The sequence below is a fragment of the Zootoca vivipara genome, chromosome 5 (assembly GCF_963506605.1).
Source record: "Zootoca vivipara chromosome 5, rZooViv1.1, whole genome shotgun sequence".
Lineage (NCBI taxonomy): Eukaryota > Metazoa > Chordata > Lepidosauria > Squamata > Lacertidae > Zootoca > Zootoca vivipara.
This window is the reverse complement of record NC_083280.1, coordinates 39,566,473-39,581,728: the sequence shown is the minus strand read 5'-3', so window position 1 is coordinate 39,581,728 and position 15,256 is coordinate 39,566,473. Positions and strand designations below refer to the sequence as shown.

The window sequence follows — 15,256 nt, the reverse complement described above, 5'->3', positions numbered from 1 at the left end:
TCAACAGTCTGAATTTGCTGCCCTCTGGACTACAGCCCCAGGATAGAGAAGGCTGGGCCCCTCGTGGATATACAAGGTGCCTCCCCAAAACTTTCCATTATTATTCTTAAAATGCAGTTTTCCAACAACCAATGTTTAAAAAAATGCATAAATTTGGTGAAAGAAAGTGCGCATAAAATTAATATATAATTAAAATAACATACAAAAAATGCATTATATCAGCAAAAACTGCATACAGATCTGCATCCAAAATATGTTAATTGGAAGAAACTTGCACTAAAATGCTGAAGAATTTTCAAGAGGATTTTTTTTAAATCCTCATATTGCTGCAGAAATGTAGAAAAGCAAATTTATGAATCGAAAAATGAGAAACTGAGAAAACCAAAATTGACAGGTCCTTCCATCCCTACTCAGAGGTAAGGCCCACAGTGGAGCTTATTTCCCATTAAGTGTGTTCTGGATTACAGTCAAACTCACTTTAGCATATTAGGCTACCTATATTTAGATTCTGAACCGTTTTGCATTGATTTGATAGCCCCCCCACACATAACATGCACCCTACACCAGGGATGGGGGAGCCTATGGCCCTCCAGATGTTGCTGGACTACAACTCCCATCATCCCTGACCTCTGAGCATGTGACTGGGGCTGATGGGGGTTGTAATCCAACAAGAGCTGGAGGGCCACAGGTTCCCCATCCCTGCCATATGCATTTGGCCTGCTCACCACAGAATTGTCACTATAATCCTGTTTGGAACCATTCAGAGTAGGTGAATTTGACTGTCAAATATTTTGCCATTGAGTGAAGTAATATTATAATTAAGAATTTTCAGAAGACAAAAGTTGCAAAGTAAAGTTGCATAACACCAATGCACTGCTGGCATTTTGTGTCTCTGTCTTAGAAAGGACTACAATGCATTTATGTCAGGCAGCAAAGAGTTGACTCCCATTTTGCCTTTGTTCTTCAAATGACACACATTTTACTTATTTACTTTAAATATTTATAAGCCTGCCTTCACGCAGCAAATTCTAGTTTCCTTGCTGGTTTGGAGCTTCCTTAGACTGTTGTACATATCCTGCTTCAGCAGTCATATATTCAAACAATCTTCTGAGGTTTTTTATATATATATAAAAAAGTGGGGAAGGCAATTTTTGTTTTTAAGCTGAAAACCGGCTTTAGTTGAGCGATGGGGAAGGCTGCTTGATAATGACATAGATGCACTCTTCACAGTCCCTTCTGCTTCATATGAGCGAAACATGTTGCTCCTGAACTCAGTCCTCAAGAGAAGATTGAACAACGTGTGATGAGTGTGCTTTCTGGAGCGCAACAGTTCCTGTCTATATATGTGCCTAGAAATACAACTGGGAGGGTATTTTTTGACCTCAAGGGTACTTAGGAGAACACAATAACACCAAAGCAAGCTCTAACAAAACCTAGACAATAGGAATAATGTTAATAGAATTGTTCATATGGGTGACTCAAAGAGCTATCTAGTTGAACCCTGAAAGATAAATGAAATTTTGCAAACCAGCTCCAAGAGATGGTACTTTCACCACCCGCTGAAAACCTTTAGAGAAGTAAATTCTATATTTTAACATGTTCCTCCATTGACAGTTCTGGCAACCCAGTCAGATGGCAGGGAATAAATAAAGTTGTTGTTGTTGTTGTCTTTCCTATTCTCAGTACTTCATCTGTGACCACCAACCTTGCTGCTGCCCTGAAATTCTGAGTCTTATATGGTGCAATTTCAACTCCCCATTTTTGTCTTCCCTCCAGTCATCTTGATCAATAGTTATTCTCCTTTATATTCATGGTATTCTTTTCAATACTTCCCAAAATTTTGCTTTTCATAAACTTTGTTCCTCTTTGAACTGTCTACAAGCTTGTTTGCTTTTATTTATTTATTTATTTCATTGATGAATTAATCACATCCCATAAAGCATGCCTAAGCGATTTAATAATAAAGACAGTGACAATAATGACATATACAATTTCAAGTCCAATACAGGTACAGACTAGGGTAAAAAATCTCCACTTAAAAGGTTTGCTGAGAAAGGAAGGTCTTCAACGGGCACTGAAAAGACAATAGAGGTTTCTGATATGTAATGAAAGGGAGTTCCAAAGACTAGGTACTGCCACATTGAAGGTCCAAGTTCTGCATGGTACAGAACAGATCTCCTGATGACCTTATGCTGCAGGATGCAGTGGTCAGATGGTTATAGAAGAGGTGAGATGATATTTTAAGTGTCCTGGCCCCAAGCTGTATAAGTACAACACTAAAGGTAAAGGTAAAGGGACCCCTGACCATTAGGTCCAGTCGTGACCAACTCTGGGGTTGCGCGCTCATCTCGCATTATTGGCCAAGGGAGCCGGCGTATAGCTTCCAGGTCATGTGGCCAGCATGACAAAGCCGCTTCTGGCAAACCAGAGCAGCACATGGAAACGCCGTTTACCTTCCCGCTGTAGCGGTTCCTATTTATCTACTTGCATTTTGACGTGCTTTCAAACTGCTAGGTTGGCAGGAGCTGGGACCAAGCAACGGGAGCTCACCCCGTCACAGGGATTCAAACCGCCGACCTTCTGATCAGCAAGCCCTAGGCTCAGTGGTTTAACCACAGCGCCACCTGGGTCCACTACCAGCCCCTTAAACTTTGCCCAGTAATTTGATGGTGATATTCTGCCCTAGTGAGCAGTCAAGCAGCTACATTTTGTACTAGCTGCAGCTTCCAAACCAACCACAGGTCCAATCCTATATTGTGGTAATCCAATCTGGAGGTTACCAATTCAGGGATAACAACAATAGGCTATCCCAGACAAGAAACAGCTGAAGCTGCTAAAAGGTACTTATATCCACTGAGTTCACCTGGCCTCTAGACTAGTAACATGCTCTTTCAGGGAGAATATGACTCCATTCAAAGTGGGCAACTGACCAATTATCTGGACTTGAGACCCACTCACCCACAGCACTTTCATCTTGTTGTGATTCAGACTCAGTTTGCTGGCCCTCAGCCAGCTCACCACCAAGTCCAGGCACTGGTCCAGGGTTTACATGGCCTATCTTGATTCTTATGTTACAGAGAAACAGATAGGTGTATATCACCAGCATATTGATTATACTTTGCCCCAAATCTCTTGCCAACTGTTCTCAACAGCTTAATGTAGATGTTAAATAGCATAGGGGATAAGATGGTACCCTATGGCACCCCACAGCACAACGTACAGGGAGGAAAAAAAACCACCCAATGCTAATCTGTGAAACCAACCCTGGAGACAGAATCGGAACCAATATAAAACATTGCCCGCAGAAGCCATCTCACCCAACCAGTTCAGGTGGATACCATGGACAATGGTTTCAAAAGCCACTGGGAGATTATTTAAGAATAACAGGGTTGCACTCCCCTTGTCCTTCTCCCAATAAAGGCCACCCATCAACCAAGACCGGTTCAGTCCCATCAACCCAGAATGAAATGGGCCAAGATTATTATTTGAGTATTTGCAACTGTCCCACCATGACTCTCTTGATTACCTTCCCTCAAAGGCATTTGTGACAAACTCAAGGGTCCAGTATGAGGGGGTTCCCCCCCAGAAGTGACTGAATCACCATCTCTTCGAAAACAGCCAGGACCACTCTCTTCTGCTAGGATACATTTTCTACACTCTGAAGCCACCTTACCACACCTGGTCAGCATGCTTTAATAAGATAAGAGAGGCAAGAGGAACACATGGTTGGGTACATCGTTGCAAGCAGTTTGTCCACATAAACTGAAATCAATGATTTCAAAGTAGATGTTGCACTGGATACCTCATGGGAGACTGCAGTAAATGTGGCATCGAGATAGCTATGGAGGCGAGCCACTATATTCTCAAAGTGCCTCGCGAACAAGTCATAGTGGGCTTCCAAATGGTCTAAAACGCCATTCCCTGCAGCAGGTATTAAAAAGCTTCAGGCAATATAAAACAACCCCTCTTCTAGACAGGTACTTGAATATGTGATGGAGGCAAAGGACAATCTTCACTGCCCTTACTGCTCCTCAGTAGGCACGATTCTTTGCAAAATGGCATATCTGGAACTGGACCCCATCAGTGATAAAGAGCCTTTTGTGCATATAATCCTTTTGTTAATGCATTTCAAAATAGCACTTGCCTTTTCCTGCAACCATCTCACTTTGTTGACTCATTCAGATTGTGAATCATTTTTACTCAGTGTTATACAGCTTATATCTTGCACCTTTAAAGACAGAGGAAGGACTTATACTTTAGTGCCACTTTGTACGTCATGGTTGCCACCTATACCTGAAGAGGCCTGGATTCAAATCCCCACCAGTGTCAGATCTTGGTGTCTCAAATCTCAGCAGTGCCCTGTACAATGCCAAAATTCAGTGCCCCTATGCCTCCAGCACTCAGTTCTAAATCATAGTTGTGGAGTCCCCAACAGCACCCCTGAGGCTCCGTGCCCAGTGCAAGTGAACCGGTCGTGTCCCCTTAAATCTGCCTCTGTCCCCACTCAACCACAAAACCCACTGGGTGACCCTGGGCCAGTCAGCATCTCTCCAGTGGTGGACTTTGGGCTTTAAAATTTCAGTGGCAGCTTGTGCAACGCTGAAATTCAGCATGCCCCCTGCCTCTCACTTTCCATTGTTCATCATTGTTGAAGTGCCCCATTTGGAACCAGTCAGGCTACCCTAAATCCACCTCTGATCTCTCAATCTAACATACCTCACGGATTGCTGAATGAAGTCTAGAGTGAACAGTGCATACTGCCCTGGACACTTTTGAGAAAGAATGGAATAATAATATATAATTGTGGTATGTGTTTTTTAGGACTATGGAAAAACTCTCCCACTGGACCCTTGCTGCTTGTGGGATAATACAAGCATATGGGTCACTCTTCTGAGAGAGTATAAGGCAGCACTTTACATTCTGACTGCTTTTTGCATTTTGTTCTGTTTTCATCTTTAAAATAGCCTTTTTTGTTATTTTTATCTATTTCCTGTATTTCACTAGATTTAGATGCCTCTTGATTGTAATAAAACCTCAAAGCAGATTACAAAATATAATAAAACAATAGAATTATCAGTTTAAAAAACAGTACCTACGGGACCGCCTCTCCTGGTATGCCCCGCGGAGGACCACAAACAACAATATTCTGGAGATCCCGAGCCATAAAATGGCTAGATTGGCCTCTACTAGAGCCAGGGCCTTTTCAGTACTGGCCCCAACTTGGTGGAACGCTCTTTCCCAGGAGACCAGGGCCCTGCGGGATTTGTCATCTTTCCGCAGGGCCTGCAAGACAGAGCTGTTCTCCGCCTGGCCTTTGGGTTAGACTCAGCCTGACCCCTGTGTTTTCCTCCCTCATGGCTTGGATTTATGGACTACTTGAAATGAGGCTGCACTTTAAATTTTAATACTGTATTTTAAATCTGTATTTTAATTAATTCTTTTTATGTTTTATTGTAATTATGTTGGTGTGAGCCGCCCTGAGCCCGGTTCTTGACTGGGGAGGGCGGGGTATAAATAAAAATTTATTTATTTATTTATTTATTTATTTATTTATTTATTATTAAAAACAACTCTTTAAAACATTCCAGCAATAATTAAATTCACTAATAAGCTAAAAGAAAAAACCCCAGATCAAAACACATGTCAACATTCTACATGTCTGTATAGTGAATTCCCAAATAGAGGAAATCACCGTGAGCTGAAGAGACAAAGGAAGATTATTTGTGGGAAATGGAGCCAAGAGCTCACAAGAAGATAAAGGGAAACTATATAATAGCAGTTGTGAAAATAAGATCTGCAAATGCAGTGATCCAAATACCCCCCCCACCCTTTGTCAGAATGAAGTTGACTGAGAATTGAATATCCCATAGTATCTAGCTTTTATTCTGCCCTCCCACCATGTTGTCAGTGACCTTAGTCCTCCCCCACGAGCTATGAAATGGTAAATGATAAACTATTCAGAGGATGTAGAAGACTGGGCCTGGCCTAGCTAGGGTTGCAAGGAGATATATCAAAAGAAACCTATAAGAAATCGTAATGGCAAGTCACAGGAGTCACACTGTGACCAAACCAAACTAAAGCTGAGCCAAAAGAAATGCTCTGAACTTCTGATTATTAAAAACTTCCGTACCCCGGTTTGCTATGGCAGATGTAGAAGACAGGCCATAACAATGAGGTAGAAGTGTACAGCTTGTTAGCCTTGTCAAAAGGCCACTGTGGATGAGCATGTGTTTGCATCATCCGGGGGAGGGGGGGGAGCATGTGACCTGCTCCCTATTCTTTCACTGAAAGCTAAAGAAGGCAGAGGAAAAAAGGTAAATGGTGATTATCCGGTTTTTGTAAGTTTTGGAGAGAAATCCAGATCATATGTCAGCACTTCCCCTTCAGTGGTGCTGCAGAGCAGGACTTCAGGTACTCAGCAGAATGAACAGGAGGGCCCCCAAATGCAGCAGGCCTGGCTTACAACATTTTTAAGTACTGTAATGAAGTAATGCAGAAGATTATCTAAAGAGGGCACCCTACCCACAAGACTATGAAGTCCAGAGCCCGAAATTATCTAATTGCACCACAGGTCCTGTTCCCTCCTTATATGAACTATTTCATGAGGCTTACAACCCTAAAACAGCCGCCTCATCTCTTATTGATGGTGCCAAAACCTGGTTGTTGTTCTGTGCCCTAAAGGAACGAGCATTGCAGCAAATTCGTATTCCTTGAGGTGCTATTTGCAACTGCCTGCCTGGAGGACTCGTGCTATGACATGCACAGATTCCTTCCACTTCTATTTCCAACTCTGAATTTATGCTGAAGTATAAAGGGTTCCTTTTCCCTAGCATACTTCATAGAGGACATGCTTTAGGCTGGGGGTGGGGGAGAGATGTCTCTTGCTCAAAGCCCTTGGCACAATAGCATAAGTCATTATATTCAGCCATGTTGTCAGCAGTCATGTTGCTCCTAAGATGGCCTCGGTTGACTTCCAAGCATGCCACACTAATAGCAGGGCCCCCTCCCTGCTTATAGTTATCACCACCTCTGCCATGTATCTAATGCCTGCAAGCCCTTTTGTCTTTTCAAGATCATTCAGGAAGATGCACTGTTTCTATCTGACACCCAAAAGCATTATGGTTCTTCTCTGCCTGGGATTATAAGTGAACTAGTAAAGGACCTTGTGGTGCTCAAGGCAGGTGCTAGATTTAAGCATGGAGTCAGTGCCCATTATTCATACCCTCTCCTTTACCCAAACAAACCCCCATCCAGGACATATTTAAGACCAGAGGATGCTATAGTACAAGCCTGCCCAGTGATACTACAGCAGTCTGGGCTCTAAACCCTATAAAATGGCTGACACCCAGATAGAATCTCCACCCACATCAGAGCAGTCATATATATATATATATATATATATATATATATATATATATATATACACACACACACACACAACACACACACCTAAAGTATTTCCCCTAGCTTCTTTCCCCTCAGATGTGACAGATGACAATGTACCCACCTTTGTTTTGCTGCAGCCAACATTGTTCCATCTTCATCAAACAGGACTGTATCTTTATAAAGATATATGCCATGCCACAGGTTTCCAAGGTTCTCCACACACCCACACAAAACATTGGGAGCCATAGCATGTGCAGGAAATGGAGATTGGAATGTTATTGCTACTGCTTACAACAGACATAGTTCCTTCTCACCCTCCCGCCCTTGTCTCTCAAAAGTGCTTTCATTAAAAGGATGCAGGGTTTGGTTCGAATCAAATAAGTGTGAATTATGGGGTGCTCAAAAGAAAGGTTATGCTGGCTGGCTGGCGAGCCCTCGCCCAATCCCCATGACTCTGCATTCTTTCCATGGTCCCTGTGTCACAGCCATTGATGCAGGGGCAGGTGGGGTGGGGTGGTGTTTATTAGCAATGCATTTCTGTTGCCTAGCTGGACATTTTTCAGAAGCTTGCAGATTGATTTGAAAGACAAAAAGAGGGTCTTTATTCTTTCTCACAGAGCAACACAGACTGATCAAGGGGGAAAGGCATCTGCCCTCTCTATGATGAATTAGGAAAAATAAGCAAAAAACACCTGGTGGGTGTTTTTGTCTTTTGAGTCTGAGCAAGTGGGTTATCATTGCAATCTAAACTGCATTTTATTGGAAACCACATTTCCTTTTACAAGGGGTAGTTCCTGTCTCCATTCATTCCTAACATCATTTTCCAGTCTGACTGTTCTCTTACCTGCTACCATTACTGGCCATAACACCCCCTCATACTTCACACACACACAAAGAGCGCTTTACAATGGAAAGAAAAATAGAGAACAGAACCTGTGTTGTCACTTAAATCTTGCTCTTTCCTTAATAGCCTCACACATCCAAGGGACAGAAACAGTGGCCAGATGCTGGGGCCCATGATTGGACACACGCAGAACGACAGAGACACACACCCGTGATTGTTTCCCCAGATAACTGAAAGCAGGATCGGCTGGAAACTGGTGTCCATTGTCCTTTCTTGAAACCCAGCCAGCCGCAAGGGAGGGGGAGAGATGCGCAACTACCAGCAGCATTCAAAGCAGAATGAATAGGACCTGCGAGAGGACCTGCAAGGGCTCCCGAGGCCTCTCTCCCGTGGATACAGGCCGCTAGAGGGTCAGTGCTGCAAAAGGCGAGGCAGCTCCAAGGGCGAGAGAAGAGGAGGGGGGGGACTGGAGGAGGGGGTACCAAGAGAAAAGGCAATGGAAGGCTGCGGGCTTACCTTTTGCGGGCTCAGAGGCTCCGTGCAGTCCGCCCTCCGTTGGGAAATGCCGGCGCTGGCATTGGCGAGGCTCCGGGATGCGACCCCTGCCTGAGCGCCCGCCCGCCCGCTTGCCCGATGGAAGGAGATGCGAAGAGACGCGCCTGGCCGCCTCCCCTGGCTTGTGGTGCTGATGCTGCGCTCTCTGGGGATGCTCGATTCCTGCAGGTTCACTGCGCGCCCCGCCCCTCGGCCCTGTCAGCGCGCTGATTGGCTGGCGGAGCAGAGGAGCCTGTCGACCGCAGCCGCCAGAAGGGCGGGGCTCGCGCTGGGCTTCTGCCGCTTTTGATGCTGCCTCTCGGAAGGCAGGGAGGGAGGGAGGGAGGGGCGCCTGCTCTGGGCGCTCCAGAGGCCGCCGACCTGCTCACTGCGGAACTGCGATGCGTGGCCCCGGGGGAAAGCCGGCAGAGGCAGCCGTCTTCGCCCTGGGCAGAGCACAAGCGCCTCCCGCCCACACCGGGTATGACTCCTCAAAGCAGCGAGCGAAAATGGAGACGGCAGGCATCCGTGCCAACCGCATCCATGCACTTGCTCTATCGCAGGAGATCTGACTCATCATCCCCAGCCTGCGCATCTACACAGGGCCAGACCAACGCGCTTTGGTGCTCGAAAATTGCATTCCTCGCCGCCCCGCTGCACACACGCTAGCAAGGAAACTAAATCAGTTATGACAAAAACAACCGAAGAGGGCCAGTCATATATATATGGTATAATAATAATAATAATCGGAGTTTTTGGTCTTCATTGCTGCAAAGTGATCACATGTGAATATAGCAGCTGTGTAGCAGAATCAAGTAAACACACAGCTGATCTCCTGCCACATTTGTGTGCTCAAATCTTTTTGCAGAGTTCACATTTCGGAGATCGTATGGAATTAATATTGTATGTATTGGTGGAATCCACCACAATACGTTGATAATCTTTCAATTTTTCATATTATGATTCTGCAATGCCTCTGGTCTGCTTGGGATATATTTCATCTGGCCTTGACCAATTTGGAATTAGGAACCAAATGATCATTGCATAGCAGCATAACAACATCAACAACCTACCCTTCAACCTCAAGGTTCTCAGGGCAGTTCACAACATTTCAGTAAAATACAAAATATCCAGCATTTTCTAAAAGGGAAAGGTCGTTGGACCATCAATTAGTCAAGCTCCTTAAAAGGAAGAAATTCAACAGTGAGGCTTCTATAAAATACACAGATGATTGCCATCTAGTGACAAAGCAGAAGCAGGTGTTTCCCACAGTAGTACTAACCCTTTGGAACCCTTGCCCCTGTAATCCACAAGGGGTCAATTGTGGCATGCTTTAGAACTTGTTTTAAAAATTTGCTTGCATTTCCTGGCTTAATTTTTATATTGTACTGCTTAGTATTTTGTCTCCAGATTTTTATTCTGATATTGAAAGTACCAGTACATGTTTTGTTTTATTGGAATTTTCACTTAATGGTTTTAGGGTGTCATTTGTTAAAACACATGTTGGAGGTTTTTATATATTAAATGAACTATATACATTGATGAAATAAATATTCCATTGACTGCTTTAATATATGGGTTTTTTAGTTTTGCTATATTGGTATTGGTTTTAGCTGTAGTGTGTGCATGCATTTCTTAAATTGCAAACTGCTTTGTAAATTAAATTTGGCAATTCATATACAAATACTGCATATAAATAAACAATACTGTATTCTGTGGATAATTGTTTACATTTTTGTTTTACTGTATTTTACGGACCTTGGGTTTTTAGTTCTGTTTTGTAATTTGCCCAGGGCTCTCATAAGCAAAGCAGGGTGTTACATTTTAAATAAATTAAAAAATATACACAAGAACAACTCCCATACCAATGTTAATCTTGGCCACAAGCCCCAACAAGATATCTTGGCACTTTGGATTGAGTTGCAACCTTTCATAGATTCATTAGGTAAATTAATCAACTAATGTTTATACTGTAGTTGAATAAACAGTGGGGGCCAATTTTAATTAGTGATCACCTACATTTTGTTTGGTGTTACTACAAGTCAAGCAGTGTTGTGAGCTTAATCATTTATCTTTTGTAGGGCTATTTTGTTTCTGTAATACTTTTTTAAGTTGGCCCTTGCTTTAAACTGTATCTGAAAGCTGTTTATTTCTCTGTTTGGTTCAAAAATATTAGCAATAACTTCCAACATAAATAATCCACTTGATACAGGAAAAATGTATTTAATAAATGACTTATTTTTTTGTAATTTCAGGAAAATAGCATCCTATGCCCACCCCAGCATCATTTATTGTGCACATTGATAACACCTGTTACTTTTTGTCCCAAACTCTTCATCACATCTAATTACTTAAATTTCCACTCTGCTTGCTTACTCTACCATCTCTGAATCTCAGACATTTCCCCGGGATTCTAAAAGTGAGGACTATATTGGTCCATATTGAAGCTTTTTGTTTGCTTGTTTTATATCTGTCATCTAAAAAGTGTATCCACTTGTTGTCTTTGCGTGGACAGGCGGAGTCCCCCACCCCCACCCCAGGCAACTCCCAAGCGGAATGACGACTCAGGATAACATGCTATGGGATTAAAATTGGCTGCAACTTTATTAAATTTCAGATGTAGGGAGACCTTGGCTCAGGCATTGGGCGTTTATCCTTTCCAGTCCCCAGCTCGGGATCTGGGGGGGCATCAGGGTTATCCAGAATGTGTGGGGATTGGGCTGGCTCTGGAGAACATATGTTCAAGCAGAGAGCCCCCCCCCATTTCACTGCCATTGTAGGAGAGAGCAATGACAACCTCTCAGCTGCGTATGGCCAATGCCTCCCCTCAAGACCCCTTTAATGGGGAACCCTGGTATCACCACCACAAGGGGGGCGTGGGTCACCGCTTCACACACACCCACCCACACACCCATTTAGGGAAGATAGACTAAATGATTCCGCCCAAGGCCTGAAACTGCCAAAGTTGTGATGTTTTGCTACGGGGAAGCCAAAACTTGCCAATGAGGTAGGTGGAGGGAGGCCAAAGCCAGCCCGTACTACCAGGAGCCGCATGGGATGGGGGGGGCTGCGCGCAACCACACAAAAGGTGCCCCCATTTGATGTGGGGAGCGGTAATTGCTGCAGACCTAACTGCTTCCACTGTGTGCTTCTCCCTCAGCTGAAGCATGTATGTCACTATTTACAGCAAGGGCATATGAGGTTGGGCTTTGCATCTTTGTAGCTTTATCTCCAATTTTATTCAGGCTGGCATTTGCTAGTTAGAATGCTGACATTCCTGCCAGATGGAAATATTCATTTATACCAATAAGAAAAGAAGCTTACATCCAAGTTTCCTAGCTAGCAGATGTTGAAAGCAGCATACGGGTCATCCCTTGGTCACACACTCTTCTCATATATTCTTTTTCCAATGAAGTTACCGCATTTCAAAAGCAAATTGCAAGGGGAAATTCTATACCTTATCTTGCTTTCTTATGATATATAAAAAATCATTTACTATCATTATTGGTACTGCTGACTTTTGGATTTTGAAGTTTTTCCTTATGGCTGCCTTTGTTTTTTTAAAAATAATAATAAATATTATTATTGTTTAAATTTATTACCTGCCCTTCATCCTAAGGTCCTAGGGTGGGTTACAACAATTAAAACATGTTAGAAGCAGTTAAAACAACTTATAACTAAATTAAAAGCAACTAATTTTTGCTTTAAAATAAATAAAAAAGCAGTAAGAAGTAAATACTACCAGAAGCAATATGTTTCTGAATATCAGTTGCTGGAAACCACAGAAAGGGAGAGTGCTGTTGTGCCCAGGAACTACTGGCAGACTTCCTATAGACCTTCCTGACAAGACAGAAGTACTATTTTGGGGGGACAGGAGCATAGCTGCCAAGTATCCCGTATCCGCCGGGAAAACCCCTTTTTTCTTACCGTTTCCCGGCGGTCTCCCGTTTAGCGGAAAATCCCGGTATTGTCCCTTAAATTGGGATACTTGGCAGCTATGACTGTGGAGGAGAATGCAATTGTTACCCGGCCATTTTTCTGGTGCCGCTTGCCCTTATATGGGCACCAGAAAATTCCGGCGCCGGCGCCGGAAGTTGCGTGACGCGACTTCCGGTGGCACTTTGCCCTTCTATGGGCATCAGAAAATGGCGGTGCCGGCGCCGGAAGTCGCTTTACGTGTTTCCGGTCATGCGCGGAAGTGACTTCCGGCACTGGCACCACCATTTTCTGGTGCCCATAGAAGGGCGAAGCGCCACCGGAAGTTGCGTCACGCAACTTCCGGTCATGCGCGCGCTGCCGATCCCGGATATTTACGACCCGGACTTGGCAGGTATGGACAGGAGGTGGGCAGGTGTGGAGGACTCCCTGGTCTTAAATGGGCTAACTGTGCCCCTGAAGGACCATGTGCACAGCCTAGGAGTCATTTTGGACTCACAGCTGTCCATGGAGGCACAGGTTAATTCTGTGTCCAGGGCGGCTGTCTACCAGCTCCATCTGGTATGCAGGCTGAGACCCTACCTGCCCGCGGACTGTCTCGCCAGAGTGGAGCATGCTCTGGTTATCTCCCGCTTGGACAACTGCAATGCACTCTACCTGGGGCTACCTTTGAAGGTGACCCGGAAACTGCAATTAATCCAGAATGCGGCAGCTAGACTAGTGACTGGGAGTGGCCGCTGGGACCACACAACACCGGTCCTGAGAATGCTGTACTGTTTTAATATTCGGTTGGAAGCCGCCCAGAGTGGCTGGGGAAACCCAGCCAGATGGGCAGGGTATAAATAATAAAAATAAATAATAATAATAATAATAATAATAATAATAATAATAATCTGGTTGGCCACTGTAAAGGGAGAAAGCTGACTACCGATATATGCTAGGGCCAACTTTTTCTGGTATAGCTTGAGATTTCATTGCTTCTATAGAAGGCTGATCGCCAAAGAATTGATGCTTTTAAATTATGGTGCTGGGGGAGACTCTTGAGAGTCCCATGGACTGCAAGAAGATCAAACCTATCCATTCTTAAGGAAATCAGCCCTGAGTGCTCACTGGAAGGACAGATCCTGAAGCTGAGGCTCCAATACTGGCCACCTAATGAGAAGAAAAGACTCCCTGGAAAAGACCCTGATGTTGGGAAAGATTGAGGGCACAAGGAGAAGGGGATGACAGAGGACGAGATGGTTGCACAGTGTTCTCAAAGCTACCAACATGAGTTTGACCAAACTGCAGGAGACAGTGGAAGACAGGAGTGCCTGGCATGCTCTGGTCCATGGGATCACGAAGAGTCGGACATGACTAAATGACTAAACAACAACAAAATAGCCTCATGCATTTATCCTCAAAAAAATGAACCAATCAAAATGGTTTCTCTGGAAAGAAAGAAATACAATTGATATTTTTCTGAGGAAGCAGCTGAGTGAAGTCATCTGGTAAGTGTATCTGTTGGAAAAAGACTTCAGCAACATGGGGAAACCTGACTTACTTCGCAGGAGAAAGCACATTTATATCCTCTCATCACTAAAACATATCTCAAAACCTTTTATTTGTCAGTGGTGGCAGATTTAACATTTAGTTATGAGTCAATGAGTGGTGAGCTATTCAGTTGGATGGTGTGCATTGCCTGACTGCATTGTCCTCTAAGCCTTCCATGACATACATGCATTTATGAATCCACCCTAAATAATAAGTCTGCAGGCTCAGAGAAACTTGGGTTTAAAACAGCAAGGTCTGTCTCCAGTCAGTATACTCAGATAAGGGCTTTATCTGACATCCCTTCCTACCCAGATCTTAACACTCAGGATCACTGGAGCACGCTACCCTTTTGAGAAGAAGCATTTGCGGATTCCCTTTTGTGTTCAGGGCTGCTCAGGTTTGCAGCATGCACCTTCTGCCTTTATTACATCCCCATCCCCTTATCTGGAAGAAGATTGTTTCCCTGCACTTCACTAGTCCCAGCTGGAGCATTTCCTGTTTGACTCAAGCCCTGCTGGAATATATCCACTCCATCGCTCTGTTGTTATCTAATGCCTGTTTGGCAGGGTTGCAGAACTGCTGTTATGATGGCATGAAGAGGAGAAAAGGAAACTGATGTTTGTACTAAATTGGGTAGGATATTGGAGGTGTCTGCTTTCGAGAATTCATTACCAACATTTAGGAGAACTACTTACACAAGAGCACCTTGGTTACAGCAGGACTGATCTCCATATTGCTGTACTGTAAAACATTTGTCCTGGTACCCAGAAGCCACAGAGACAGCAATGGCTCATATAACCAGGCAGCCATGGTGCGGTGCATGGAAGCAAGTCATCTCTTATTACCAGCAGTAGGACATAATTTTAGCATTAATAATTTTTCCAGAATTTCCTATTCGGAAATGGATGGCTTATGCAGGGGGCAGGGATAAGTGGATTGTCAAATAAGGGGCACAGTTGCTCCATAATCAGTTGATTCCATTTTTAAATTAAAAAAAAAGTTGGAAGATACCTTGGAGGTCAT

General features: G+C 44.0%; 1 protein-coding gene across 12 annotated transcripts in view; it reads right to left on the bottom strand.

Moving 5' to 3' along the window:
- Window positions 1-8,974, bottom strand: part of KIF1A (kinesin family member 1A) — a 120,392-nt gene extending 111,418 nt beyond the window's left edge. For all 12 annotated transcript variants that reach the window (XM_035133283.2, XM_060274623.1, XM_060274625.1 and 9 more), the window contains exon 1: window positions 8,747-8,974. The gene's annotated coding sequence lies outside the window, so the exon portion shown is untranslated. The remainder of the gene's footprint in view (window positions 1-8,746) is intronic.
- Window positions 8,975-15,256: the final 6,282 nt, after the last annotated feature.